This window comes from Microcaecilia unicolor, chromosome 9 (assembly GCF_901765095.1).
Source record: "Microcaecilia unicolor chromosome 9, aMicUni1.1, whole genome shotgun sequence".
Taxonomy (NCBI): domain Eukaryota; kingdom Metazoa; phylum Chordata; class Amphibia; order Gymnophiona; family Siphonopidae; genus Microcaecilia; species Microcaecilia unicolor.
Window position 1 is genome coordinate 54,707,547 of NC_044039.1, and position 26,481 is coordinate 54,734,027.

The following is a 26,481-nucleotide window of genomic DNA, read 5'->3' on the forward strand; positions in this document are numbered from 1 at the left end:
ATTATACATATGTAACACATTTTTGACACTGCTTTTAATATTTATGTTTTAAGCATAACTACACATTTTTTTGCATGTGATCACTAATAGCATTGGTACAACATGTATGTATGTTGTTTATAAGCATTGTTGTAACAGTCATGTCCATTGCTTTTTTTTTTTTTTTTTGTTACATTTGTACCCTGCGCTTTCCCACTCATGGCAGGCTCAATGTGGCTTACATATTGTATACAGGTACTTATTTGTACCTGGGGCAATGGAGGGTTAAGTGACTTGCCCAGAGTCACAAGGAGCTGCCTGTGCCTGAAGTGGGAATCAAACTCAGGTCCCCAGGAACAAAGTCCACCACCCTAACCACTAGGCCACTCCTCCACATAGTTTGCAGTAGTTAGTACATCATTTATCATTTTTAAGTTTTTTATATCTATAATTTTGTTAAGTATATCATTTATGTTTTATTCATATTATGTTTTGATTTCTGTTTGTTAGACCCCTGACGCAGACACATGAGTGCCGAAACACAGTCCGTGTCAGGTCTTTTGATTAAAGGACTCTTGATTGTGCCATTCCTGAAGGTTCTTTTGTGCTTTTGGACCCTTCTCATTTTGCTACTCCTTATTCGAGAGCCAGGTCTGTTGTAAACAGTCATAGTCATAGGAGTATCTGTCTTTGTTGCTAACCAGCAACTTATCACAAGTTAGCATAGGCCAAATGTCAAACCACAACCTTAGAAGGGTAGTTTTCAGAAAAAGCACATTATAGCTCTCTTGCAACTCTTAAGTCTGCTCCCAGCTCAAGAACAGCAAAATAGCTATATTAAAATAAAAACTAGAAATATGTATGGTTTGCATCTTTTCATGGCCTCTATGATATACAACGCATAACCATACACAGTAGAGGGCAATGAAAAAGATAACAGAGCTAGTAAGTAACCTGATGCCCAGCCTTCACCAGGTCCCCAGGATGACATAAAAAAAGAGGAACAGGATATAATAGTGGAACCATTCATTCCACATAAGAATTAAAAAAAAAAACCCACTCTCCCTCCAGCTCCCCTACTCAACCCCACTCCCCTACCAATCTTCCCCCCTAAACAATCACCCCACATTATAGTATTGAATCATTATATGCTAAACTCCCTCCACTCTCACATCTCAAACAATGCCTCACCCAGCCCTTCTAAATGAAATTCTAGATTAAAGTAAGGCATAAAGAGTGCTCAAAACACCCATAAAGAAAGCAGCGGTTGCAATCCAAAAGAAGTGATAAGTCTGGAGGTCAGTCCTCTTCTGTAGAGGAATCCATTGAAGTATCAACATTTGGATTTTATTTTGACTGTGGCTGAGCTTCCTCAGGATTATTGTACATTTTTGTAGCTCCATTTTATAGAACACGAAGTTGTGCTGGATACTGCAAAGTAAATTTCACTTTTTTTATCATACAAAGTCTTGCAGATGGAACTAAAAGCACAACTTTCAGCATCAGCAGCCACCCCTACAAGAAGTCCTTGAAGACCATTATCTTGATAACACAGGTCTTTAGCTTTCTGGTAATGGCGCAGAATCAGATCTTTATGATTGAAATCCAGCACAAAATCACAGCACAAGGCCTGGAATCTCTCTCTAACAACCGACCCAGTTGATTAGCATGCTCAATATACAGAGGGCTCAGAGGATTTTCTGGCTGCAATCCAGTAGTAAGCCAGCATTCCAGAAACCATGCCAGTTCCATGTCAGGAATGGCCTTGGGAAAGCCCCCAAATCACAGGTTATTCCTTCGTGAGCGATTTTCAAGCTCCTCCAGTATCTTTTCACAAAGTATGTAGAGCAAATTTTAATGAGGAGAATTCCCTCTGGGTCACGCCAGCACTGTCTTTGATAACACTCACCCACATTTCCACTTTGGTCACCCAAACTTATGTTCTTATGAGTTCCAAAATCCACTACCCACTGTGAGAGGGAATTAAAATCCTCCGCCAATTTGCTATTAAGAGCTGCTACCACCACATCAGTGATTTGCTGAAAGTGGGCTGGGTTAAGTGGCATGTCGTCATCTCCAGACTCTGCCATTTTAGGCCCCTCCAACCCTAAGGTCATAGCTCGATCTTTTTCTTTTTTGTTGGACTTACAGGTCATCTCAGAGGGTGGTTTGTCCATAGAAAAGCTGCCAAGCTGGAATACCGCTCAAAGCTAGGTACAAGCGCCAATAATAGCTGATTAGTGAGTTGAAAAAAGGATGAGGCACGCAACTGTGCAAAGATGCAGTTCCTCCGTTTAGCACTTCACATGATCCCCCGTTTATCCTCAATTTAATCTGTTAAAATTGTTTTGATGCTGAGTGTATCATTAATTTTATTTTATTGATAACTTTTGATGTTAATTATGAAAAGTGGTATAGCAAATACTAAAATAAACAGGATTAGGTGCTGCTGAAAACTTAGCGAGGGGAGCTACTGTAATGTGGACAGTTTTAGAGAAATGTCAATACTGATGACAGGTAGACTGAACAAGTACTATTATTCAAACCTTGTCAGTGTCAGTATGCAGAACAATTTGTAGTAAAATGTTTAGTATATTAGTGGATCACACAAACCAGTTGAAATTTTAAAATATTTTCTTCTGTTTCACAGGAGAAATATAAGAATGAGTTAGAAGAAATGAGAAAAGCTGGTCATGAAGCCCTATCTATTATTGTGGAGGAATTCAAAGTGAGTATTTTACTCTCCCTTTAATGAGTTTCCTATCCCTGTACTGGATCCTCTCTGTGAAAACTAATTAAGGCTTCTAGGGGTGTTTGGTGATTCTTTTAGGGAGACTTCATTTCCAGCTGTTTTAAAATAGGCTGTAGTTAAGTCCATACTTAAAAATATGTCATTGGATGCCATTACTCTTGAAAATTTTGGATTCATCTACAAATTTATTTTTCTTCTAAAATGAATAGAAATAGTGGTGTTAGAGCTGCTTACTATTTGTGGACAAAATTATCATTATGATCCTTGCTATCCTGGCCTTTGGGTTGATTTTAGCACACGTGGAGGGGAATAATCGAATGGGGCGCCCAAGTTTTCCTGAGTCCCGGCGAAGGGGCGGGGAAACCCGTATTATCGAAACAAGATGGGCGGCCATCTTTCGTTTCGATAATACTGTCCGGGATGCCCAAATCTCAACATTTAGGTCGACCTTAGAGATGGTCGTCCTTAGAGATGGTCGTCCCCGGTTTTCGGCGATAATGGAAACTGAGGACGCCCATCTCAGAAACTTCCAAATGCAAGCCCTTTGGGCATGGGAGGAGCCAGCATTCGTAGTGCACTGGTCCCCCTGATATGCTAGGACACCAACCGGGCACCCTAGGGGGCACTGCAGTGGACTTCAGAAATTGCTCCCAGGTGCATAGCTCCCTTACCTTGGGTACTGAGCCCCCCAACCCCCCCCCCCATACATACACACAAAACCCACTCCCCACAACTGTACAACACTACCATAGCCCTATGGTATGAAAGGGGGCACCTACATGTGGGTACAGTGGGTTTCTGGTGGGTTTTGAAGGGCTCACATTTACCACCACAAGTGTAATAGGTAGGGGGGATGGGCCTGGGTCCGCCTGCCTGAAGTGCACTGCACCCACTAAAACTGCACCATGGACCTGCATACTGCTGTCAGGGAGTTGGGTATGACATTTGAGGCTGGCATAGAGGCTGGCAAAAAATATTTTCAAAGTTTTTTTAGGGTGGGAGGGGGTTAGTGACCACTGGGGGAGTAAGGGAAGGTCATCCCCAATTCCCTCCGGTGGTCATCTGGTCAGTTCGGGCACCTTTTTGAGGCTTGGTCGCAAGAAAAAATGGACTAAGTAAAGTCGGCCAAGTGCTTGTCAGGGACACCCTTCTTTTTTCCATTATCATTCGAGGACACCCATGTGTTAAGCACGCCCCAGTCCCGCCTTCGCTATGCTTCCGACTCACCCCTGTGAACTTTGGTCGTCCCCCCGACGGAAAGCTGTTGAGGGCACCCAAAATTGGCTTTCGATTATGCCGATTTGGGCGACCCTGGGAGAATGACGCACATCTCCCGATTTGTGTCAAAAGATGGGCGCCCTTCTCTTTCGAAAATAAGCCTAAGATTGATCTTGCTGTCCTTACTGATAATCTTAGATTAAATATTGATGTGAGCCTTCAGTGGCATTGATTACCCAACTCTATTAACAAGACTGGGTGATTTGGTATTGGGGAAAGAGAAGTCCAGTGGTTTCCATAGTATTTTGTTTAGCAATAAATCATAGCTAACTGTATAGGAATGTAATCCCTGGTTTATGTAGGGCCACTCTAAGGCAGTCATCTAGTTTTCTGTTCAGAGCATGGGAGTGGGCCGGGTACATAATATATATATATATATATATTTTGAGGCACAGGCTGGGACTGGAAACATGTCCAGGAGGCTGAAAAAGGATGTTACAGTTCACATGTAGTTCACACACTCTCCTTCTCGAATAATTGAGACCACACGCTAGATGTGCTCTGAACCATGTTTTATGTACTGAATTACATCAGATAATTTTAAACAGGCATTTCTTCTGCTGAGGTAGGCAATAAACTTATTTACAAGTACAGAAGCTCCAGCCTCTCAATGCAGACAATCTCTTTAACTCCACAGTGAATTTTGAATGTTCACAGATCACAACTCTATTCCTAAATACATGTAGTAGCAGTTCTGATTATAATAAGGGAACCATACTCACATGACTTTGATGATGTCTCTTGTATCTGGTACTTTGTAGATGGTGGGTCTCCTGATGACAGGAGATATGCTGGTGTCCTCTGGGATCTACCAGGGCACTGCTGTGGTGGTATGAGAGTTCCTTTCCTCAGCCATGAGTAAAATACTTAGCTGGATGCCTGCCAAGCCAGTAAATATGGTAAAATAAAGCTGCTTTCTTCCTCTCTTCCTAATTCTATTAAGCGAGTAGGGGCTTTCCAATGTCCCTGGTTATCCAGACTACAGGACAGTATCTGTGTGATGGCTGAAACCTGACAGCCTTAATTTTATTGTCAGATATTTTTAAGATTCACTGTGAAGTAGAACTTAGCTAACAATTGTGTTGCTTCTGGCTGTTAACAATGTCATGAATGTCATTGATCCACTTACAGAGAATATATTTGTCCATGCTAAGATTTATATACTTTTAGAAATCCATTACATACATCTTTATTACACCACTTAACATAGAGATCTCACAGATCTATATATATGGATCTACATACGCTTATACATTCAACTCACACACTCTCTGTCTACACACCACTCATAATTTCAGGTCACATGTTTTCCATTGTTTTGTATTATTATAATGAATGTTTCACACAACATCAGATCGTTAGAATTCACTGTTTTTGACATCAAAAGGATGTGTGTGTGTCTTTTATTATTATCCTTTTATTTATTTATTTATTTTAATTGGTACCACATCACGACCCCTGCTCGCTTTTGAAGCACAGTAATGTGCATGTCCCATCTTCTTTTGGTGTTTTTTTTCAGAAGACTGGTGACAGTGATTGTAAGGTGCTTGGTACAATTTGCTTTAAAAGTAACTGTGGCTGAAACAGTTTATATTATGTTTTTAGTTATATTTTTAGTTGGCTTGAGTTGATTAACTTAGATCGCCCACACATTTTCATATTCGAAGAGACCTTTGATCAATCCAGCCGGAGAGCTGCCACGCTGTGCATATTAAATGAATATTGATTCATACAAGATCGAGCTAGTTTGTTTTAGAGTACTGTTTCCTCAAAGTTAAAAGTGAGTGAAACAGTTACAAGTGAATATGACTGGACTTTCATATTTTTACATTTTTATACATATGGTTGGTTCTCTGTGCACATTTCATATTTAAGGGAGAATCCATAGCGTTTGTGTAAATGGTTAGGTAACAGTACCTCGTTTGGGAAGCAGATTTTATTGGATCACATTATGGACAGAGTACTTTTAATTTTAAACATCACTATCAGGCTTATTTTCGAAAGAGAAGGATGCCCATCTTTCGACACAAATCGGAAGATGGGCGTCCTTCTCACAGGGTCGCCCAAATCAGTATAATCTAAAGCCGATTTTGGGCATCCCCAACTGCTTTCCATCATGGGGACAACCAAAGTTCCCGGGAGCGTGTCAGAGGCGTACCGAAGGCGAGACTTGGGCGTGCCTAACACATGGGCGTCCTCGACCCATAATGGAAAAAAGAAGGGCGTCCCTGATGAACACTTGGACTACTTTACCTGGTCCTTTTTTTCTTACAACCAAGCCACAAAAAGGTGCCCAAACTGACCAGATGACCACCGGAGGGAATCGGGGATGACCTCCCCTTACTCCCCCAGTGGTCACTAACCCCCTCCCACCCTAAAAAAATGTTTTTTAATATTTTTGCCAGCCTCTATGCCAGCCTCAAATGTCATACCCAGCTCCATGACAGCAGTATGCAGGTCCCTGGAGCAGTTTTAGTGGGTGCAGTGCACTTCAGGCAGACGGACCCAGGCCCATCCCCCCCTACCTGTGACACTTGTGGTGGTAAATGTGAGCCCTTCAAAATCCACCAGAAACCCACTGTACCCACATGTAGGTGCCCCCCTTCACCCATAAGGGCTATGGTAGTGTTGTACAGTTGTGGGGAGTGGGTTTTGTGGGGGGGGGGTTGGGGGGCTCAGTACCCAAGGGAGCTATGCACCTGGGAGCAATTTCTGAAGTCCACTGCAGTGCCTCCTAGGGTGCCTGGTTGGTGTCCTGGCATGCCAGGGGGACCAGTGCACTACGAATGCTGGCTCCTCCCATGACCAAAGGGCTTGCATTTGGTCGTTTCTGAGATGGGCGTCCTTAGTTTCCATTATCGCTAAAAATCAGAAACGACCAAGTCTAAGGACGACCATCTTTAGGGACGACCTAAATTTCAAGATTTGGGCGTCCCCGACCATATTAGCGAAACAAAGATAGCTGCCCATCTTGTTTCGATAATACGGGTTTCCCCGCCCCTTCGCCGGGACGTCCTGCGAGGACGTCCTCAGGAAAACTTGGTCACCTCTTTCGATTGTGCCCCTCGACTGGAGCATTTTTTAATTGAACCACAGCACATTCCAACATATGTTTTGAATAATCTAATATGGCTGAACAAGAATTTGCAATAATAAGTATGCCTACTTTGTTTCAATGTTGCGGTTTCTCAAGTTTGCGGCATGAACATGCAATCAAAAGACACTATGGTTTTTGTATTGTCTCCACTCCTCATTACACTTTGACATGATATTTTATTGCAGCCTGCAAAGACTCATTGCAGTTGGTAAGGTCTTCAGACTTCATTTCATTTTTTGCTTTACATTGGGTTCACATAAATGCACTTTAAATACCCACAAGAAATGGACGCATCATCTCTTTGGATGCATGGAGTATTCCACTGGAGAGAACACACACAACCATCCACATGGACACTGATCTCATTCTGTTGTAACACTATAAATTTGTTTAAAAAGCTTTTTCTTTCAAATACACACTTGGTCATATTTACATGAATCTCTTTCTTTTTGTATGTAATTATTTGTTTGCAAAAAAGCTTTAAATATTAAATTATCATATTCATGAGATATGTTGTTTAAAAAATATATGTTTGTTATTGAGACATTTTTTATTTACGCACTTCTTATGATTTGAATATATATGTCACTGTATGTATGATGATTTTATATACATGTCATGCTTATTATGCATTTTAATTTTGTCAGACCCCTGAGGCAGGCGCGGTTGAGCACTGAAATATGGCCCATGTTGGGTCCATTTTATTACAGATTGGACCATTGTTCCAGTTCTGGAGGCCCTTTTGTTCTTTTTTGTGCAGTCTTAATTTTATTGTCAGATAGTTTTAAGATTCACTGTGAAGTAGAACCCAGCTAACAATTGTGTTGCTTCTGGCTGTTAACAAAAAGAGAGAATAGGTTTGAATTTTGTTTCAGGCTTTATAGCTCTGCAAAATTCCCTCCAACAAAAACTCCTCCTTTCATTATAATAACTGACTCCTTTACTCCTCTCTCCTAATAGGAAAGGGAAGAGAGATCATCATAGCACTGTTTTACTCATACCCAGATGCTCAAAACTCCGGTGCTGTACTGAAATAGTACTGAAACAGCGCAGAACAACTCACAAATGCTCAACCCCAATGAGATGCAAATATAGGTGCACTCATAGGGTTGAGCATTAGGGAGTCGATGGGAGAACAGTGTCTGGCACATGACAAAGCATAGGAGAAAAGCCCTGTTGATCTGGTGGACAACAGAGCTCCCCATCCATCCAAACACATAAGGACCTGGTGGTCCGGTGGACCCCAGAACTCCACCACCATGAAAATAAATAAAACTCTGGTAGTCCAGTGGGACCCCTGGCTAGGAACCCCCTTCCCCAAAGACTAGCCCCCAACCTACTCCTACCTTGAAGAAGGAAGAGGGAAGGAGTCCTATTCCATCCTCCTGCTGAGCATGTCATCAAAATGGTGGCACCCTGCCCAGTGCATCTGTGATGTCATTGAATACACAATTCAGGCTCCTATTGGTAGAGGCTGTGAGAATTTTCTAGCACACAGTAGAACCAGCGTGAAAATCCAAGACTCTACAGGAAGGTATATAGTCTGAACCAAAATGTCTAGAATGTGGCATTCCCTGAGGTATATGTTCACCCATTTTATTTAAGGTAAACTATAGTGCCAAGATGGAGAATGAGGTGTTGTCAAAGCTAAACAGTTTATCTGACTCAATAATTAAGCTGCAGTGGTTTACTTTCCATTTAATCTATGTGTGAAAAGCTTGGAAGTAGTAGGTCAGGCCATGTCAAGTATTCACTAAATCTAGGAGCCAGTGCAAAAACTTAGGTTCCAGTATCAGAGATCTCTCTTGCTTCTTCCTCCCCATTCTTCCAACATTGTCTCCCCCCCTCCCCACCAGTGAAGCTGGGAGGGGGGGGGGGGGGTGATTCCCTTCCAGATCAACAATAGCTCTTTTAGAAACTGACTTACAAAGGCTCTTTTCCTATTTTGTGTCTGTGATCAAAGAAACTTTAGTAAATCAGTTCCTTACAGTGCTTCTGCAAATTACTGGCTAAAGCCAGTAGTCTCCAGTGGCATAGCTATGGGTGGGCCTGGGTGGGCACAGGCCCACCCATTCTTGCCTCAGGCCCACCCAGCAGCAGCACCCCACATCAACATCTCTCCTCCACGGCGTCCCGGCATCTGCCTGCCCGTCGCTGAACCCCGTCCCTTCCTGGTGTACCTTTCAGGCGTCCCCGGCACGTAGTGATTCATTATTGCTGCCTGTGCTAGCCCTGCAGGCTTCCATCAGCTGGGTCCTGCCCTCGCTTTTATCATTTCCTGTCTGGCGGGACCTGACTGATGGAAGCCTGCAGATCCAGCACAGGCAGCAATAATTGAATCACTGCAGGCACCGGGGATGCCTGTACGGTACACCATGGAGTGACGGGGTTCAGCGATGGGCGATCAGATGCCGGGATGCTGTGGAGGAGGAGAAATGTTGATGTGGGGTATGTGAAAAATATCTATAATTTTTTAATATCTCGGGGCGGGGGGGGGGGTGATTATGAAGTGCCGTGCCGTGGAAGGGCCCATCCAAAATACTGGGTCTGGCTACGCCACTGATGGTCTCCCTTCCCAAAGCATGCTGTCAGACATGTGACAGCACCCTCTAGATAATTGAAATAAAGAGGAAATTGCAGTGGCGTTCCTAGGGTGGCTGTCACCCGGGGCGGATCGCCGATGCCCCCCCCCCAGGTGCAGCGACCCCCCCCCCCCCCCCGGTGAAAGGCCACCTCCCCCCGGCGAAAGGACACCCCCCGGGTGTATTTTTACCTGCTGCGGGGGTGTCGCGCGCCTGTCGGCTTCGCTCGTTCCATGCTCCCTCTGCCCCAGAACCTGTTCCAGGGCAGAGGGAGCATGGAACGAGCAGAGCAGACAGGCGCGCGGCACACCCCCAGCGGCGTGCACCCGGGGCGGACCGCCCCCACCCCCTTGGTACACCACTGGGAAATTGCCTCTTTGTTTCAGGTATCACCAAAACCTGGGTCCCCACCAGTCTCTCTCTAACTCACACATACTCCCCTCCCCACAGACTTCACCCAGTCTCTCTCTTGCTCTCACATACCCCTCTCCCCATGAACTTCACCCAATCTCTCTTGCTCTCACATACTCCCTTCCCCATTGACATCTCCCAGGCTCTCACTCACTTGCTCATGCATACCCGCACCCCCCCCCCCATCCCTCACCCAGTCTCTCTCTCAACCCTCCTCAACCTTCACACAGTCTCTCTCTCAACCTCCTCCTCAGCCTTTACCCACTCTCACTCTCAGTCCCCTCACAGCCTTCACCCAGTCTCTCTCTCAATCCCCTCCCCCCACCAGCCCTCACCCACTCTCTCTCTCTCTAACATTTTTTTTAAATTACATTTGTACCCCATTCATGGCAGGCTCAATGCGGCTTACATGGGGCAATGGAGGGTTAAGTGACTTGCCCAGAGTCACAAGGAGCTGCCTGTGCCTGAAGTGGGAATCAAATTCAGTTCCTCAGGACCAAAGTCCACCACCCTAACCACTAGGCCACTCCTCCATTCTACTTGTTCTCCTTACCTGGCAAGCTGCCTTTTCAGAAAAAACAGCATGCTTCCCTGCTGTGATTCAGCCCTTCTGTAAACTTGAGCTGTGCACTTCAGGAAGTTCAGGCTGGTCCAGTGGTGTGCTGGAGCCGGCTCGCACTGGCTCGCAAGAGCCGGTTGTTAAATTTTCTTCCGGCTTGCGAGCCGGTTGTTGCAAATAGCGAGCCGGCTCTGGCTCTCCTCCCTCCCTTCGGATCCGCCTCACCTCCCGCTTGTTTTTTAAATTCTTGGCTTCCAGCGCCGAGTCGCCGACTGTCCTGAGTCCTCCCTTGCCAATTTGCACTTTAAAAATGGCCACCGAGACTTCCAGAGGTGGCCTCGCGAGACTTCGGCTGAAGTCTCGGTGGCCATTTTGAAGCACGAATTGGCAAGGGAGGACTCAGACAGTCGGCGACTCGGCGCTGGAAGCAAAGAATTTAAAAAACAAGCGGGCGCGCGGTGAGGGACCGTATCGGGAGGGAGGGAGGAGAAGAAGAATTTCATAAAACAACTCGGGAGGGGGTGGCAGGGGGGAAAAAAGAGTCGCTGCTGGGCATGGGTGGATGGAGGGGGTCGCTGGACATGGGTGCATGCAGGGCAGGGGAGAGGAGGGTCACTGCTGGACATCTGGGTGCATGCAGGGCAGGGCAGAGGAGGGTCGCTGGGTATGGGTGCATGCAGGGCAGGGGAGAGGAGGGTCACTGCTGGACATGGGTGCATGCAGGGCAGGGGAGCGGAGGGTACACTGCTGGACATGGGTGCATGCAGGGGAGAGAAGGGTCACTGCTGGACATCTGGGTGCATGCAGGGCAGGGCAGAGGAGGGTTGCTGGGTATGGGTGCATGCAGGGCAGGGGAGAGGAGGGTCACTGCTGGACATGGGTGCATGCAGGGCAGGGGAGAGGAGGGTCACTGCTGCACATGGGTGCATGCAGGGGAGAGGAGGGTCACTGCTAGACATCTGGGTGCATACAGGGCAGGGCAGAGGAGGGTCGCTGGGTATGAGTGCATGCAGGGCATGGGAGAGGAGGGTCACTGCTGTATTTGGGTGCATGCAGGGCAGGGGAGAGGAGGGGTCGGGGAGAGAGAAGAAATGCTGGACATGGATGGAGGGGAGAGAAAAGTGAGGAAGGAGATGAGATGAGGGAAAAGGAAGAGAGGAGAAAAACTGCACATGGATGAAGAAAATAGGCAGAAGCTGAGGACCAGAAATGAAGAAGAAAGGAGGAAAGAAATAAATGGAAAGGAAACCCTGGAAACGGAGTTAAGAGGACAGATAGCAGCAGAATCGGATACTGGGCCAGCATGATCAGAAAAACTATATTTCATTATAGTGTTTAGAATATGTTCACTTTGAGAATCAGGTGCTCAACATTAAAAGTTTATATTTATTTACTTATTTATGGCATTTTATCCCACATTAAACATGAATTAGATTGGAACCTGGGATCATTTAATTTTTTTTCCTGGAGAGAGTAATGCATTGCCCCCCTCCCCCGCTATAGCCAGCTCTACAATTTTGGGGGGGCGCAGAGGTGGACGGGGGTGGGGGGGGGGGCGCAGAGGTGGACCGGGGAGAGAGCCTGTTGTTAAAAATTTACCAGCACACCACTGGGCTGGTCTGGCAGTTTCAAGCAAAGTGACTTTCACTGAGAGCTGAATCACAGTGCAGAAGCAAAAAAACAAGCCATCTGAGGTAGGGTTACAAAAACAACACTAAAATTCAGGGGGGGGGGGGGGGGAGGATTAAATCCCAGGTTCAAGTGTGCAATTTCTAAGTGCCATGCCAGCTCATTTTCGAAAGTGATCGCCGGCCATCTTCCGACACAAATCGGGAGATGGCAGGCAATCTCGCAAAGGCGGCCAAATCGGTATAATCGAAAGCCGCTATTTTGACACCATCGCCGCTTTCCCGTCGCAGAGCCGGCAAAAGTTCAAGGGGGCGTGTTGGCAGCGACGTGAAGGTGGGACATGGGTGGGCATGGGCGGGGTTACGGAATGGCCGGCTTTAGCCCATAATGGAAAAAAAAACCCCGGCGATGAAGAGTATTTGGCCACTTTTACTTGGTCCCTTTTTTTTCAGGTCCAAGCTTCAAAAAGGTGGCCGAACTGACCACATGACCACCAGAAGGAATCGGGGATGACCTCCCCGTACTCCCCCAGTGGTCACCAACCCCCTCCCAGCATAAAAAACAGGTTACAAATACTTTTTTGCCAGCCTCTATGCCAGCCTCAAATGCCGTACCCACCTCCATGACAGCAGAATGTGTTCTGTCCTCCGACAGCCTTTTCCTGCTTGTGATGTGGCTCTGGGGTGAGTGTTGCACCTTTTCTGTTATTTGCACTGCAGAGTCACATCAGCAATGCATTGTGGTGGGTATAGGTATTGGTAGTTGGCAGGCTCTGCTTTTCCCCCTGCTTACTGGGTCAGAGTGTGCCCTGTTTTGTTTCCTGTTGTAGTCCATGCGGTAGTGGCCATTTTTGTAAGCCAGTTTTAGTTCCCTTTCCTGTGTTACCCACGTCAGAGAACATAGTTCTTACCTTGAATGGTGCTGAAAGAGGGCATTGTACACCCTTGTGCCAGCTCTGACCTACTGCTAATCTTAGTACCAGGGGACTCTTTGCCAGTGGGGCACAACCTCTGATCTGCAGTTAACTGTGAGTAAACGTGTTTATTTCAAGAAAGGACTTTTTCAGAGAGATTAGTCTTCAGGTGTGAACTGGTGTGCCAAAGTTATACAGCAGCAATAAGTCCTAGAGGCTGTATGCAGGTCCCTGGAGCAGTTTTAGTGGGTGCAGTACATTTGTGGGTAGTGGGGTTTTTTTTGGGGGGGGGGGGGGGTTGGGGGGCTCAGCTCCCAAAGTAAGGGAGCTGTGCACGTGGGAGCTTTTCTGAAGTCCACTGCAGTGACCCCTAGGGAACCCGGTTGGTGTTCTGGCATGTCAGGGGGGCCAGTGCACTAAAAATGCTGGCTCCTCCCACGGCCAAATGCCTTGAATTTGACCGGGGTTTGAGATGGCCGACATAACTTTCCATTATCGCTAAAAAACGAAGCCGGCCGTCTCAAACCCTGGCCAAATCCAATGCATTTGGCTGGCCGGAACCGTATTATCGAAACAAAAGATGGCCGGCCATCTTTTTCGAAAATACAGGTCTGGCCAGCTGTTTTACGGCGGCGCCAAAATACATCGCCGGCCATGTATTTCGCCGGCACCGTTCGATTATTCCCCTCATTGTGACCTAGCACCTGGTATTTGTCAAGCTCTGAACTAGGTGATTTTTTAAACTTGGAAGTTCATACTACCTCAGTGGTCAAGAGGGTCTATTTACTACTACTGCTTATCATTTCTATAGCACTACTAGTTCAAGCTGTGCCTGGTGTGTTGGCTTAAGCCTTTCCTGTTCTCTTTCCAGCAGAGATTAGCCATGGGGGGGCCTTAGGGGCCTCGACCCCCCCCCCCCCAACTTGGGTTCGGGACTCCCCCCAGGGTCTGCTGGTTTGGCTGGCAGGTGTCCCCAGGCTCTACCAGCAGAAACTTTCCTGCAGCAATATTTGCCACCGCACTGCCTGCACTGCTTTCCCCCTCCCCCATGCACATACTCATTTTTAGTGAAATTGAGCATGCGTGCCGAGGAAGAAAAGCAGGGCAGGCAGCATGGCAGCATATATCACCATAGGAAAGCTTCTTTTGGCTTTGCTTGAGGACCCCAGCCAGTCCAGGTATGTGGGGTTACGGCAGAGGCCAGGAGCGGTGGGGAGGTGGAGCAAAACTTTCCCCCTCCCCACTGAGCTCATCCCCCCTCCCAAATCAAGGTCTGGCTATGCCTCTGCTTCCCAGTGAAGGACAGTGGTATGCTCCCTGGTTGTGGTACATATGAACTACTATATTTCTTGGTGTAGTGAATTGCCTGTGAGGGGTCTACATGGTCTGTACTTTGTTCATAATGTGGCTGCTCAATTGACTTAGGGCTGTATTTTCATGGAGTGTATTTCTCCCATAGTGTAGTGTCATGCGAAATTTAAGATCATATGTCAAACTTTTAAGGCATTGTGAGAGAAAGGACCAGACCATCTAGTGGTAAAGATTTTAAAATATGTACACGGCTAACTTTTAAGGTCTGGTGATGGCTGGGGGGGTGGGGGGGGCGTGTCAAGATGGCGGTCGGTACTCGCTTCTAGACCGGACAGCTAAGCTGCTTTTGCTTCTAAGTATATTTCCACGATGCCCCATACAAAGAGGAAAGGCTTGGTGAGAGTACAACCGCCGACAACTCTCACCTCTACGCCTGTGCAACTTACCCTGGACCGGTTTACTACGAGTCGAACACAGGAATCAGGTGTAGTGGACCCAGTGAAGGATGCTGGTGGAGGAGCGCTGACGCCCTCAGGGTTGGAGACATCTCTTTCTTCGCCTGAGCTCTATCCACCACCTTGTCCAGCTCTCGTGAGAAGTCAGCCAGAGGACCCAAAGGTATCGGAAGGCGGTGCTACAGGTTCCTCAGTTGGCGGTGGCGCATCTCAGTTAGCTGAGAGTTCCAGCGTGGAACAAGTGGTTCCCGAGGTGGTGACATTAAACCTGATTTGGCAAGCTATCAAAGAGCTGACCAAGGTAACGGAAAAAACGGCTCAAGAAACTACTGCCATAGTAAGTAAATATTTAAGCTTAGCTTTTGATAAATTGAAAAATGAATCATCGAAACAAATGACTCAAGTACAATCAGACATATCGAATTTAAAAGCTACATCGGTTGCATTGGTTAAAGATAGTTTAATAACCGCTCAGAAAATTGAACAGATGCAGAATTATAACAGGAGGCTGAATTTACGAGTCCTAAACTTTCCAGTAGTTACAGCAATCTCAGCCATGGAATTATTTAAGAAATATTTGATCGAAGTTCTTCATTATTCACCCACTCTGATTCCTCCTATAAATAAGATATACTACTTACCAATTGCCTCAAAAATACAGGGTGTAATAGAAGGAGTTGGAACTCAAATACAATCACAAGTGGATGACAATATAACTCTGGATGTTTCAGCACTCCTGGATCAATCTCTTAGTGATATAAAAACTCGAGCTACATTACTTGTGTCATTTATATTTGAGCAGGGTGTTAACTCTCTAATGAAAATCTACTTTAAGAATACTTTGACTCTTTTTTGTGGGGCCAGGATTTGGATATATCCGGATGTTGCTAAAACTACCCAAGAAAGAAGAAAATTATTCTTGGCCCTAAGAGAGGACACTAAATCTATCGGTGCTAAGTTTCTTCTTCAATATCCATGCAAATGTATAATTTATTATGTTAATAACAAGTATGTTTTCTTCTACCCTGCTCAGCTCAAAACTTTTTTGGAGCAAAAGAAAATATCTGCCTAAATTAGAGATTAATGTATACGAGCTATGAGATAATTTGTGTTCTTTCTACCAGGCCATAATGCCTCTTTAGTTTTTTCTTCTTTATTATCTCCTATACTTTGTTGGCCCCCCCCCCCCCCCTTTGCTCTTTTGTGGTCTGAGGCAGAGGGTTTATTTTTATAAGTGTTTAAATGTTTGGGAAATAATTTTGTGGTAATTTCCTTATCATTGGTTTCTATTAGTGATTATATATAAGCCTAAGCATAAAAGATTTAAAGATATCTTAGCTCTATATTTCTGTATACAAGATGGAAATGCTTGTAAATTTAATAATTTTCAATAAAAACAATAAGGTCTGGTGATGATTTGCTGCTCACTATTCCTACATTGAAAGAATGTATGCTTGTGGCAACTGGCAAATGTCCTTTTACTGTAATGCCCTGATTGTCCGGAACTCCCTCCCCAGAAGTCTTAGACTGAAGAGGGATAAGTATCCTGTTTCAAACAGTAGCCAATACAGGTCACAAGTACCTGGCAGGACTTTTCTTTTAGGAAGCTATCCAAAACTTTTTAAAATTCCCGCTAAGCTAACTGCTTTTACCACATTCTCTGGCAACTAATTCCAGAGTTTAATTACACGTTGAGTGAAGAAATATTTTCTCCGATTCGTTATAATTACTTCTTTGTAGCTTTAAGGGACCACCATGGTTTAATCCTTTTAGACTGTATTGTGTATTATTAGTGTATTGTTTTATTCTGGCTTTTCTATTCTTGTGTTTCCGATTTTTATTGTTTTGTTTGATATGTAAACCATTTTGAATGGTCTTTGATCAGGAAAATGGCATATAAATGAAAATAAATAAATTAAGAGTCCTTTTACTAAGCTGCAAGAAAAAGGGCCCTGTGTTACCAGCACCGGTGGGGGGGGGGGGGGGGCGTTACTCCCGCGCGCCAGGGCCCTTTTTTCCACAGGTAGGTAAAAGCTCCCCATGCGACAGGGAGCTCTTACCTCCATCCACTGAGGTGGTGATAAGGGCTCCCATGCTAACCCGGCGGTAACCGGGCAGTGCGTGGCGATGCCCAATTACCGCCGGGTTATCGCAACACAAGCCATTTCCTGGGGTTTTCTTTTCCCTCCAGAAATGGTGCGCACTCGGGGAGGGACTACCACCGGCTTCTGCGTTGGGCTGGTGGTAGTTCTGGAAGAGCGAGTGGTAAGCCTGCGTTCTGCTTACCGCCACTCTGTAAAAGGGCCCCTTAGTTTAGGAACTAATTGCCAATTGTTTGCATCGAGCCTGATATTCAGACCATGGGTGTTAGCCCAGCTAACTCCCACGGTCGGCACTGAGCCCAGATATTCAATGCTGGGCAGTTTCCGGTAACTGGAATTGAATATCTGGTTTATTTTTGGCCAGCTCAAACTTAACCAGCCAAACTAATATTTAGCGCTGGCCGGTTAAGTTTGAACCAGCCAAAGATAGGCCTAGTATTCATGAGGCCAAATATAGCTGCCAAACTCACGCTGAAAAACGGTGGATAGCCGGTTATATTGCACTTTATAACCGGCTAGCCACTAACTTCGAATTCTCAGCGGGTCATGTCCCGCTGAAAATTCACAGATAGCCGCTTACGGTGCATTTAACCAGCCAGGTGCCAATCCTGGCTGTTTAAATGCTTTTGAAACTCGGGAGGGGGGATTGCTATTTACTATTGTATTGTGCTCCAATTTTAGGGATGGACTCTATTAAAAGTGTCTAGAGAGATTTATTCCTGTTAGGTTATATTTTGTACTAGCTGATTTTGCAATTGCTTATATTTGTAATCCTATTTTATTATTCTTTCATTCTTAAGACTCTTGGGGAAGGAGATACATACATTGTAATAAATATAATAGCAGAATATTTAAATATGATTACAGAAGTCCACTTTGTGCCTTACCTTGAAAACAGCAGAATACACAATGAATTCTATTGCCACAGCTCTAATCATCAGAGTATGCAAGGTTCTTCACCAACATCAAGATAGTAGCCCTAAGAGAAGTCAATAATATTATGCTGCTCTAATTACAATAAGGTATCTGCTTAAAGCAATTTCTATCATAATTCCTAGTACCCCTTTCTCCCTGAGGAATTCCTATACCATTTTCTTTGAGATTTTGGTATAGAAAGTCATCAGGGAGAAAGAGGGACTAGGAACCATGATTAAAAGTGTTCTAAGCAGATAGCTTATTATAATTTAGAAGAAAGCAATGGAACAGAGCTGGCCAAAGAGTCGAGAAGCAGACATAGGTCAAATTGAAAACCTTTATTAGCAAATTGATGGATCAGTTTTCTAAAAGGGTTTTCAATTTGGACCTGTGTCTTTGTGTCCACTCTTTGGCCGGCTCCGCTCCTTTGCTTCCTTCTCATGTGTTCTGCAGAGATTGACTCTTCTTCTTTTTCTCATTTATTGTAATTTAGAACAGTATAGTTTGCTTTTAAATCTTTTAAGAAACCTTTGGAAGCTTTTTATTTCAAACAGGTTTTCCTCCCACCTAATACAGATGCCCTTAAGGATAGTAACCTGTGGTGGAATAGTAGCTTGCTCCCCCCCCTTTTTTTTTTCTCTCTCCTCCCCTCCTCCCTAATTTTATGGGTATGAATGACTCTCTTGTCCATGTCTTTTTTCCTAACACTCGATGGCGTTCCTTTCTACTACACTGCCTTGACCTCATTGAAAAGGCGGTATAGAAAGTTCTTAATAAACTATAAACTATAGTATTATTCAAAGTCATTTAACCAGCTAGAAATGGCTCCTGGCTGGCTAAATTATTATTATTAGGATTTATGTACCGCCTTTTTGAAGGAATTCACTCAAGGTGGTGTACAGTAAGAATAGATCAAACATGAGCAATAGGCAATTACAGCAGTAAAAATATTCAAAAACAATACAAAGTATGGCATGGCATACTACTTACAATGTCAACACAATACGTAATAGAACATTATAATTGATAGTGAAGGGTAAAGCAAAGATGTAATATATAGATAGGTAAGAAAGTAGGAAGAGTTAGAAAATATGGTGATTGATTTAAAGAAAGTTGCACATGAGGTCAGAAAAATGGTTAAATATTATCTCAGCTAGGGTAGGAGTGGATAAACATGTCCTGCTGCAGTATATGCAGCCCAAGTCACTCCTTGTGTGTGTGGGTGAGACTAACGAGTTAGTTACTTCTTCCATTAAAGGCCTGGTTGAAGAGCTAAGCTTTCACCTGCTTCCTGAAGTAGAGATAGTCTTGTGTTAAGCGTAGCCTTTCAGGCAGTGCATTCCAGAGTGTGGGGGCTACTCTGGAGAAGGCTCACTTGCAGGTATCACATCGTGTAATGTCTTTTGGAGAGGGTGTGGTTAGTGAAATTGCTTGTTTGGGGCTAACTGATCATATTCAGCAGCACTTAACCAAATAGTGCCACTGAAAATGACTGGTTAGTGCCCAACTCGAAACCAGCTGTTTTGGGGGTGTTCCAGGGGCAGAGTCAGCATTTGGCTAAAAGTCATTCCTATCTTTATGCAGTCCGCCATAGCCAGTTAAGTACTGAATATCGTACTTAACTGGCTGTGTTTTTGCCAGCTCCATATTACCGGAAATTTAGTGCTGGAGCCCAGACATGGCTCGGCATTGAATTTCTGGCGATAACACGGGTGGCGGTCAGCAAAACATTGATTGCTGCCAGCTGTATATCAGGCCTATTGCTTTCTTTTGGGGCCTGTCTTGACATTGATGAAGAGTCTTACATACTCTGATGATTCAAGCTTTGTCAATGGAATGTATGCTCCTAGTAGGGTCATGCTTATCAAATAAGTCATGAAAAGAGTCAAAGAGTGGATTGCGGTTGCCACAAGTTAGGGGTTGCACTACAGACTGGTGACCTGTTCACATAATTGCGCACACACATTTCTTCAGACTGCATTTTCTAATTAATTAGTGACCCTCTGAAACTGGTCCCAATTTTTTTGTTTACTGGATGACCATGCTATTCACTGATGGGTTCTTTTACTAAGCCACAGTAGTGTTTTTAACTTGCAGTAAAAAATCAGCTGGCAATAAATGCCGAGACACCCATTATATACCTATGGATATCTCAGTATTTACCACCAGCTGATTTCTACCGCGAGCTAAAAACGCTACTGCGGCTTAGTAAAAGACTCCCTGGATGAGCCCAGGCTTTCTGTTCCAGAATATGGATTGACTATGTGCATAGGCACCAGCTCTGTGGATGCATGGGTAACCATAATATTTTTATGATATACTTTACTAAATTTGGAGCTGAAATGTCCATGCTGTAGAGCAGCAAATGAAGGCAGGAAGGAAGTGTTCCTGTATCCCATTTACTACTCCCACCTCCCTCGGTAGCCTATTGGCTTAAATATCTGACCAGTAGACTACAATAGGAGGAGAGAGAGAGCTATTTTATAGCCTATTTGCTGGCTGTGTATGACTGATTGGCCTCAAGGGGAGGAGGGAGCTGCTTTAACCAGGGATAAGAGCACTTCCTGCCTGTAGCTGCCAATGGGGAGGAGAAGAGCACTATATAGACACTGAAAGAAGAGTGAGTCACAGAGTGCAGAATGAGTGTATAGTTAGTCACCCTCTGTATTAAAGGCTTGGGAGAATAGCCAGGCTTTCACCTGCTTCCTGAAGTAGAGATAGTCTTAAGATATATGTTGCCCCTCTGGGTGTAAATTCCAGAGCGTGGGGGTTGCTCCTGAGAAAGCTTTCTGGCAGGTATCACATTGTACAATTTCTTTTGACAAAGGTGCAGATAGTGATGATCCTTGAGAGGACCTTAGAGGTCTTAAAGGTATGTAAAGGGTTAACTTAATCTTTAAGTGTTCTGGCCCATTTTGTTTGAGGACCTTGAAAATCAAACATAGAGTTTTAAATTTAGCCTGTAAGGTACTGGTAGCCAGTGTAGCTTTTCCGAAGGGTGTGATATGGTCACACCACTTGCAGCCTTCTATCAGTAGTGCTGCAGCATTCTGAATTAGTTGATACAAACTCTTTTTGGTTTGGCCAGTGTACAGGGCATTACAGTAGTCTAGTTATGATGTTATCATGGCATGGACCACTGTAGTCAGACTTGTCTTTTCAATATATGGAGAGAGATTTCATAGTTGCTGTAGATGATAGAGACAAATTTTGAAGATTGTTGGAATTTGTGGGATCAGAGTGAGTGATGAGTCTAGCAGTATCCCAAGATTCCTGACCTGTGATTTTAGGGGGAGTTCATACTTCCCAAAAGGTATTTTGAAGTTGGGTATTTGTACACTTGTGTTTGGTACCCAAAGAATCACTGTTTTATTTGGGTTCAGGCAAAGTTTGTTGTTGTTTGCCCATTCCTGAGTTGCGGTTAGGCAGGCAGCCACTTTACTCAGAGCTGTGAGCAGATCTCGTTCAATGGATATGAGTAGTTGCATCAGCATAGATGTAGAATTATGTGTCCATTGACCAGAAGCTTGAGGTAGATATTAAATAAAATGGGAGACAGTATGGATCCCTGAGGCACCCCACAGTCCAGTGCTGTTGCTGAACAGAACTGATTGTTGTCTGTCTGACAGATAGGATTTGAATCAAGTAAGTACTGTGCCACTGATACCTGTTTCTGCCAGTCTTGTGAGCATGATATTATGATCCACAGTGTCAAAGGCTGCCGAGAAATCGAGCAACACTAGTAGCAAGGCAGATTCCCCGTCATGGTTTCTGTGCAGATCATCAAAAAGGAACACAAGAACTGTCTCTGTTCCATACCCAGGTCTGAAACCAGATTGACATGGGTCTAGCCAATTACATTCAATTAGCCAGTTGTTGAGTTGACTGCAGACTGTCTGTTCTATGAGTTTTGCCAGGAAAGGAATGTTAGAGACTGGTCAGTTGTTTTTGAGCTTGTCCTGGTCCAGTGAGCTATTTTTCAGTAGGGGGTTCACCACAGCTCTTTTTATTGTTGTTGGCAGCTGCCCTTCCATAACAATTTTAGTGACCCCTTCAATGAGGCCTGTGCTCACTCATTTTACATTTGCTGAGCAGGGATCAAGAGGGCAGGTAGTAGGCAGTAGACTTTTCAGGATATTTTCAAGAGCTTCCTCTGTGACCTGGTTGAATGAGTCCCAGTTGACTGTGCATGGCGGGGAAGAGGGAGTACTCTCTTCATTAGCTGATAAGAGCTTTGATGGGATTGTCTGTAGGTCCCGATGAAGACCTTTAATTTTGTTGGCAAAATAAGTGGCAAAATCATTGCTGGTTAGTTGTGACTGGGAAGGCTGGTTCTGTTGTGGGGTGTGCAGTAGGCTGTTTATTATTTTAAATAGCTGCTTGGTTGAATATTGTTTTTTGGCCGTTGTTACAGCCTGGCGGTACATTGTCATGTGTTTCTTACAGTTGAGCCTGTCTTCATCTAGATGAGATTTTCTCCATTTTCTTTCAAATTGACGCCCTTGATGCTTAAGGATCTGCAGTTCTGGGGAGAACCACAGGGAACATTTGTTTATAGAGCATAGGACCTTCTTTAGATGGGCCGATTTTTCTAATGCCAATGCTAAGCGTGCATTCCAGATATCAATCTATTCTGACACTGTCTGAGGACATCATGGATCATAGGACATTTTTATTGGCTGGTCTGGCATTTACTAGGCCCACGTTTCCAAGTAGTGGTCTGTTTGTGGTTGTAGTTGTAGTTTTAAGGTTACTTGATGGTAGTAGGTAGGTATTCAGGTAGGTATAGCTAGATAAGAGTTTTGCCTCTTGAGTTTGTGTCTTCTAGATGGATGGGGGCAGTGGTGTGCTGGAGCCGGCTCGCACCGACTCCCAAGAACTGGTTGTTAATTTTTAAAAGATCTTGTTCAGCACGGCGAGCCGGCTCCGGTAAGCGAGGTAAGCATGGCAGGAGGGTGCCACAAGCCATGCTTACCCCATTTACCTCACCTCCCACCACTGCCTTCGTTTGCCTCCGCCACCCAGCGATTCTCCTCTCTCCCCCCTGCCCCCCCTCCAGCCACCCATACCCAGTGATTCTCCTCTCCCCTGCCCCCCCTCCAGCCACCCATACCCAGTGAGCCTCCTCTCCCCTGCCCCCCTCCAGCCACCCATACCCAGTGATTCTTCTCTCTCCTGCCCCCCCAGCCACCCATACCCAGCAATTCTCCTCGCTCCCTTGATTACCTCCGTCAAAGCGGCCATGTCATTGAAAGCCCTGCCCGTCTCTAGCCTTTCCTTCGAGTTCATTCCCTCAGAGTCCCACCTTCTGACGTCATTTCCTCTTTCTGCAAGGGTGGGACTCTGAGGGAAGGAACTTGAAGGGAAGGTTAGAGACGGGCAGGGCTTTCAATAACGTGGGCGCTTCAACGGAGGTAATCAGGGGAGAGAGGAGAATCACTGGGTATGGGTGGCTGGAGGGGGGGGCAGGGGAGAGGAGAATCACTGGGTATGGGTGGCTGGAGGGGGGCAGGGGAGAGGAGAATCGCTGGGTATGGGTGGCTGGAGAGGAAGGCAGGGGGAGAGGAGAGTCGATGGACATGGGTAGTGGAGGGGAGGGCAGGGGGGAGAGAAGGGTCACTGGACATGGGTGGATGGAGGGGAGGACAGGGGGGAGAGGAGGGTCACTGGACATGGGTGGATGGAGGGGAGGACAGGGGGGAGAGGAGGGTCATTGGACATGGGTGGAGGGGAGGGAAGAGTGAGGAAGGAGATGAGATGAGGGAAAAGGAGGAGAGGAGAAAAACTGCACATGGATGAAGAAAATAGGCAGAAGCTGGATCCACTGGACAGTCAAGTCTGCGGAGGACCCAGCTTTTACTTATGGATGTAGGGCAAGAAATGAAGAAGAAAGGTGGAAAGTAAAGAAATAAATGGAAATGAAGCCCTGGAAATGGAGTTAAGAGGACAGATAGCAGCAGAATCGGATACTGGGCCAGCATCACCAGACAACAAAGGTAGAAAAAAATCATTTTTTTTTCATTACAGTGTTTGGAATATGTCCACTTTGAGAATCAGGTGCTCAACATTAAAAGTTTATATTTATTTACTTACTAGTAAAACAGGGCCCGTTTCTGACACAAATGAAACGGGCGCTAGCAAGGTTTTCCTCGGAGTGGGTATGTTTGAGAGAGAGAGAGTGTGTGTGTGTGAGAGAAAGTGTGTGTGTGAGATGAAGTGTGTGTGTGAGTGAGAGAGAGAGAGAGAATGAGTGAGAGAGAGAGACAGACAGACAGACAGAGTGTGTGTATGTGTGTGTGTGTGTTTGTGTCAGAGAAAGAGAGTGTGTGAGAGACAAAGTGTATGTGTGTGTGAGAGAGAGATAGAGTGGGTGAGAGAGAGTATATGTGAGAGACAGAGAGTGAGTGTGTGTGTGTGGGGCTCCAAGTTCCATGACCCCCTCCTTCCCTCCCTCCCTCCCTCTCCTCCCCTCTGAGTTCCAGGCCCCCCTTCCGTCCGAGGTGCAGGCCCCCTCCCTCTCCTCTCCTCTCTCTCCCTCCCTCTCCTCTCTCTCCTCCCTCCCTCTCTCTCCTCCCCTCTGAGTTCTTGGCCCCCCCTTCCCTCCGAGTTCCATGCCCCCCTCCCTCTCCTCCCCAGCATGTTCCATGCCCCCCTTTCCTCGGAGTGTGTATGTTTGAGAGAGAGAGTGTGTGGGTGAGAGATGGAGTGTGTATGTGAGAGAGAATGAGTGTGAGAGAGAGACAGACAGACAGACAGTGTGTGTGTGTGTGTTTGTGTCAGAGAGAGACAGTGTGTGTGTGAGAGAGTCTGTGTGTGAGAGAGAGAGTATGTGAGAGAGAGTGTATGTGAGAGACAGAGTGAGTGTGTGTGTGTGTGTGTGTGTGTGTGTGTGTGTGTGTGTGTGTGTGTGTGTGTGTGTGTGTGTGTGTGTGTGAGTGTGTATGAGAAAGTGAAGCCTTCAAGCCTTGAAGCATTCGTGCACTATGTAAGGCTCCATCTCCTCAATTGACAACACGTAGTTCTGGAACGTTGCAGGAATTCTTCAAGGCTTGAAGGCTTCACTTTCTCAGCTTCAGAATGTTGGAGGTGTATTTTATTATATAGGATTTATGGCATTTTATCCCATATTAAACATGAATTAGATTGGAACCTGGGATCATTTAATTTTTTTTCCTGGAGTAATGCATTGCCCCCCCCCCCCCCAGGATCTCTCCCTGGCTATAGCCAGCTCTGCAATTTGGGAGGGGGGCGCAGAGATGGATGGGGGGGGGGTGCAGAGGTGGACCGGGGAGAGAGCCTGTTGTTAAACATTTACCAGCACACCACTGGATGGGGGCGTCTATTGACACCCTTCGCTAGTCCTTCCCACCACCTCTGTTGCCTCCCCCCCCCCACCCCCGTCTATTCCCCTTGGTTCCTCATGGTTCTCCATCACTCCCCTCCACTTCAGCAGTACTCCGGATGGTCAAATCGCTTAACCCATCCTCATAGGCACCCAGTATAAGAGGCTTGGGGAGGCTAAGCCTCCCCAGCCGCGCCGACCTGATAAGCCTCCGCTGCCTACACAAGGTATCCGGAGCACGATGCACGCACCACAGCATCAACACAAAGAAAAAGCAGCAACTCAGCGAATCCCGGGTATCCAGGAGCGGAACTCTGCCTGGGGCTGTTACATGCTCTGGCCAATGCCCGGAACTACAGCGCAGAGACCATCACCGGAGGCAGGCGGGAACAGGGCCCCGAGGTCCGACATGCGCGTCACCCATCCACGAGCCCCGTGGGAAGGAACGGAAGGAACCCAAGTTACCGGCTCTGTCAAACTTGTTTCCAGTTCCCACGCACGCACACCTATTTCCTTATCAGTGCACTACAACCAATCAGAAGCGATTGCCCACAGAAACCAGCCAATCAGAAAGGGACAAGGCGATACCACGCCCAGAAGTAGGTGGGGCACAAAGGAAGGATGTATGACGTAAAATACTTGAAGGGGGCGGGGAGGGGAAAACTGAGAAGGGGTAGGGGGTAGGGAGTAGGGATGAAAAGGGAGGGAGTAGAAGACGGGTTGTTTGATCCTGTTTCATGTAAGAAGATTAAATGTATGATACTTATACCTGCAATTAAGAATGGAAGAATGACGTGAAAAGCAAAAAATCGGGTTAGGGTGGCATTATCTACTGAGAATCCACCTCAGATTCATTGGACTAATGAGTTACCCATATAAGGGATTGCTGATAGCAGATTAGTAATTACAGTGGTCCCTCAGAATGATATTTGTCCTCAAGGCTCAGGTAGGATGAGGAAGAGGGAGGAAGGCAGGCTGGAGATGAAGAGGAGAGACAGGCTGGGAGAGGGTGACAAAGGGAAGAGGCAGGCTGGAGGAGGACAGAAAGGATGAGGAAAGGGAGAGGCAGGCTGGGAGAGAGGCTGGAAGAGTTAGGGGAGGCGCAGGTTGGGATAGGAAGGCAGAAGGGAGGCAGGTAGAGAAAAAAAGGATGAGG

General features: G+C 45.8%; 1 long non-coding RNA gene across 2 annotated transcripts; it reads left to right on the forward strand.

The window, feature by feature from the left end:
- The first annotated feature begins 13,078 nt into the window (after positions 1–13,078).
- Positions 13,079–26,215, forward strand: LOC115477987. 2 transcript variants are annotated; one of them, XR_003943412.1, is made up of 3 exons: positions 13,079–13,090; positions 17,495–17,503; positions 26,041–26,215. It is a non-coding gene; the product is annotated as an uncharacterized LOC115477987 (long non-coding RNA). The 2 variants fall into 2 exon arrangements; XR_003943411.1 differs by lacking the exon at positions 17,495–17,503 and adding an exon at positions 19,897–19,902 and having other exon boundaries at positions 26,038–26,215.
- Positions 26,216–26,481: the final 266 nt, after the last annotated feature.